Source organism: Lactuca saligna, chromosome 2, assembly GCF_052625555.1.
Source record: "Lactuca saligna cultivar CGN05327 chromosome 2, ASM5262555v1, whole genome shotgun sequence".
Classification (NCBI taxonomy): domain Eukaryota; kingdom Viridiplantae; phylum Streptophyta; class Magnoliopsida; order Asterales; family Asteraceae; genus Lactuca; species Lactuca saligna.
In genome coordinates this window covers 192,750,578-192,755,548 of record NC_136418.1, presented here as the reverse complement: position 1 = coordinate 192,755,548, position 4,971 = coordinate 192,750,578, and the positions used below count along the sequence as shown (strand labels likewise).

The following is a 4,971-nucleotide window of genomic DNA, read 5'->3' as shown; positions in this document are numbered from 1 at the left end:
CTTTATCAATCTTCTGCCATAATATTTTGTGTACTATGTTCTCACAATTCGAATTATGAAGAGGAATGTCGTAATCATAATCAAAATTTAAGAACACACTATGTATCCTTTGACTAAATTTATTAAAATTTCTCAATCTAAGCTTTAGATTTTGAAACGAAGCATAATATTCTCTCCCTTAATTATAGCAAAACAACTATTACCCTTACAACTTTGCAAAGTATGCCTCTTGTTTTCTATAATTAATATTGCTAACTTGCAATACTTGCCTTAATAATCATACAATCATAACATTTATGCTGCCACTATCATGATGATTATTATCATATAAGCATCACTCATATGCTCCCACTAGCATTGACATGTATTTAGAAAACAGCTTAACTTACAGAAAAACAATACATATTGAATTTCTTAAGTTCATATTTCTAATACTTAATGCTTTGATAATATTTTATCTAAGCTTCTTAATCTCATACACCTTTATCCAAAATAGCTCATATGTGTGTCTTAAACAATTCAGACTAATTGCCAAATCTCACAATTCGAATTATGGAAAGGGATACCGTAACCATAATCAAATTTGAGAATACAATTTTACAATCGCTATCTTCTTAAAATCAATCTTAGTGAAAGCAATTCCTCACATCTATCTTCATGAAGGAGGAAATCTTATGACACTTAGATTTTAACGGTGTATGTGTTCCTATCCATGTGATTTTTCATAACCAAAGTTTGCGACAAATCCAAACTCTTATGGATGGAACTTTTTCAGTCTTGATCTCTTGCCTTATGGTAACACGACTCCCCACCATGTCTTCCAAGTAGTTAAGCAGCTCACCATTTCTTATAAATGTACTTTTCATTGATCAAGGTGCTTTCCTTTTATGCGTTCAAATGAGAACTCATAGAACTTACATGCATAATTAACTCAATTGGAACGGCACAGAAACAAGATAGTGTCAACACGATAGGTTGTAAACCTCAAGTCATGTGTTAGTGATGATCGATAAGGTTTATTTTTGATTAGTTCTTGAAACTTTTCAAGATCATTAAGACTCCCACTGACTCCTTGACATATAAGATTCTTTTGTCAATGAACATTTCTTGATAAACGAATATTCAAGAGTTAGTGTAGCTTTTATCAAAACACTTCATAAAATTGGTCCTAGTTGGACTTTATCTTATCCAAGACATCACAACTTTCCACATTTGATGAATGTTATAAACCTTCTTAAGACTTTTCACTCAATGTCACAATCTTAACTTTAAGACTTGTTTTGGAACGAAGTATGATTGACTTCTTGATTTAACCATTTCTTCAATTCTTGATTCCTCTTCTTAGACATACAATTGCACTAAGACTCACTTAGAGGATCAATTGATATATGTTTCTTAATCATTAAGACCTATCATAAAACATAATAAAAGGTACTCTCACTTCTTCTTAGAATACATAAACTTTTATCTTTCTGCCTACTTGATTCTTCTTATTCGTTATGCTATTGATTTAAACCTTTTCCAATCAATTCAAAATTACACTTAATCTTATAAGTGTAATATATTTACTAAACCTTTAGTAAATCATGACGAATATCTCTTGCGGTGGACTTGACTTGATATATTTACTAAACCTAGTCCTTCACTTGAAATATGAAATTTTATAAGTGTAATATATTTACTAAACCTAGTCCTTCACTTGAATTACACTTAATCTTATAAGTGTAATATATTTACTAAACCTAGTCCTTCACTTGAAATATGAAATTTCTCTTGCGGTGGACTTGATCAACACTTTGTCAATGAATTAATCTAATTTCCAAATATGAAATTTCTCATTCATCGTGCAACCAAGTTGTATGATTCCAAGTTTCTGTCCAATTGAAACTTGGGTGATGAGAAACTCTCCCTATTTGGTAAATTCTTGAAATTTCCATAAATAACATAATTAAGAATCACAACCATTCGTTGTAGAAATATGCAAACATCAATTTTTCATAATGATTTCATTGCAAGGAAATAAATAAATGAGTCAAATCAAAATTTATTTTATTCATAAAAGCAGCGGAAAACATTTGTCCTTACAATGCAAAATCAACTGAAAACTATGTAGAAAAAATTCCTAACAACTCTATCATAACTTTCTAAGCACAAAATCTAATCTTCAAATCCATGCGATCAAGATCCATTTCTTCGTGATTAGACTTATCTTGCTTTTCCATCAAGCTTCCTCTCTTTTCACTGATCCTGCTAAACATTCAAATGCAATCTCATCACATCATGTATTAAGAATCAACGAATAGGAACTTAATGGAGTTAGATAGTGGATTTTACCTGAAGCACATCCATACTCTTTGACTCTCCCATCTTCTAGACTCTTCAGGCTCTTAGGGCAGACTTGTATCCAACGCCCTTTCTCTTGGCAACAAACGCAGGTCGGTTCTCCTAGAAAATCCTCGGAAGCATGGTTGGTTGACTTTCCCAACAAATATGCTTCATTGCTTTGCCAAATCATTTTTGATTCAGTAGCAATGAGCATGTAAGTTAGGTCAATGAGGATTTCGTCATGATCCATCATATAATACTTTCTTTTGAACTCATTATATGATTCAGGAAGTGATGGAAGAACCCAATTCACAGCCAAATTATCAGGGAATGATGCACCCAATATTATCAACCTATCGATGTGTGATTTCATTCCCAAAACGTGGGCACACACGAGTTTACCATCTTCATGTTTCATTTCCAATAGGGCTTTAGTGACATTGAATCTTTCAATTCTTTGATCTTGTGGGTTAGGGAGAACAACAGGAGGAGGAGGAGGAGGAAGTGAAGTATGATTTCTTGTTCCTCGATCGAATCGTGGAATATCATCTTCATGTCGAATGCTTGTTCCACGAGATTTGAGAAGACCATAGTTGTCGTACTTTGACATCTACAAAACGGGAGAAAACAAATTCAAGTTAGTTGATCGATTGAGTCCTTAATAAATCACCCAAATGATATATTAAGGCTAGGACCCAACACAATACGCTACAACCTAGTAGAGGGATGCCGTAATCTAGTTGCAGGATATTTGAAGGTAAGTGAATGACGATTCACTAATTTTCCACCATGAAAAATGAAAAACAGTTTAAGTTTTAAATTTATTGAAAATTCCTAGATCTTTTGAGGTTCATTGAACATTTCAATGGTATGTTTAATTCTTGATATGCCCCTCTAGTTTGTGACTGGGATGCCGAGAATCACAAAGCGGGTGTGAATAACCATGCAAATCTACATGGTGCCCTCACATGTTATAGTCACCTATTCGATGTGCCGGTAAATCACACACGCTCCAACTGCGTTTCTATGTTGTGAATGGATGCTTGCTGGTTTCTAAGGATATTTATTGTTTCTTGAATGGCAGCATCATGATCACTATGTCTCTTTTCTAAAGCAGCTACAAATTTGGTAAGCATTTCTTCGAAACTTGGTTTTCTTTCTTGTGCCGGCTCCTCCTTTTGGTAAAAACCTCTTCCTTTCAGCTTGTACTTCTCCTCCTTAGCCTTCTTGTACTCTTCATACGGGAGCCACTCTTTCTTTGGTTTTCGCCAGTCTTCATCATATCGGTCTCCACTTGAGTAACATACTTGCACCTTTTTGTTGCCATTTTCATCCAAGTCGCACTCTCTAGTAAGATGAGGTCCATTGCAATTTTCACAACCCACCCGAATAGCATGGATTGTTTGATCCATTTTATCCATACTCCTATCCATTGTTTTTAGCATAGCCATGACTGCGGATAAGTCTTCAGTAGTTGCATATGCGGCTCCCCTAGTAACATCGTTTCTTGGGTTGTGGTATTCTCTAGAGTGCTTAGAGAATTCTTCAATTAATTCCTTGATCACCGGGGGTGGCTTCTTTGTGAGCGGGCCTTGCGAGTCAAGTAACTACCTAGTTGTGATATTGACTCCATCATAGAAAATGGAGACTTCTTGTTGGCTATTTAGGTCATGATGTAGGCAGTTTCTTAGTAAGCTCCTGTACCTCTCCCAAGCTTCATATAATGACTCTCCAACTTGTTGTTCAAAGTTATCTATTGTTTTCTTCAGTTTGGCTATCTTGGAAGGTGGGAAAAAGTGATCAACGAATTCTTCTTTCATCTTGGCCCATGTGGTGACTGATCCGGGGGGAAGTGATTTGAGCCAATCTTTTGCAGCACCTTTGAATGTCACTGGAAGCATGCGAAGTAGCTGAGTCTCGCGAGGCACATTTGGAACATTGAAGTAATCAGCTACATCATTAACATCATCCAAATGCTTGTAGGCATCTTCGTGGTCTTTTCCATAGAAAGGAATTTCCTTGAGCTGGGCAAGTATGTGGCCTTTTAGCTCAAAAGTAGCAGTAGCGGGAATTGCAGGCTGCACAAGTCCTGGGCCGGTGTCATCGCGGATCCTCTTTTTCCATTCTCCCATGGGGATTTCATCAATGTTTACCATGGTATGAGCTAACTCGTCACCGGAATCGGAGTCGTGCCCGTACGTAGGTTCTTCTTCTTTTTCGGTATCGTACTCGGTGTCTTCCTTGATCGGGTCTTCGCTTGCTAAAGATGCGATGGATGCTCCTAATTTGCTGCTCTTCTTCTTCCCAAAAACAGTCTTCAAATTAAACAAAGGTGAGTTCTTAGGTGTATTCGAGCTTTCCACGTCCTTTCCTTTGTTTCTTCTCAAAGCGGATTCGGGATCTTCAAACGGGGGTACTAGCGGAGTGTTTGATCCTCTGGTCATGAAAGTCCTGAAATAAACAAGATAACAACGTAAAAAGAACAAAAAAATGTACTAAAAAAATGAAAAATAAAGGCTGAAACTCTGCTGTACTCGCCGAGTAAGTGTGAATGCACTCGGCGAGTAGCAGTGTTATTTTGAAAGAAATCTAAACTTAAAATAAAAACTAATTTAAATCCTAAAATCTAACTACTAATTACTAATC

General features: G+C 36.0%; 1 non-coding gene across 1 annotated transcript; it reads left to right on the top strand.

Annotated features, from left to right (window-relative positions):
• Positions 1–3,990: 3,990 nt before the first annotated feature.
• LOC145033202 (small nucleolar RNA R71) lies at positions 3,991–4,097 on the top strand. The gene has a single exon (XR_013677438.1). It is a non-coding gene; the product is annotated as a small nucleolar RNA R71 (small nucleolar RNA).
• The last annotated feature ends 874 nt before the right edge of the window (positions 4,098–4,971 follow it).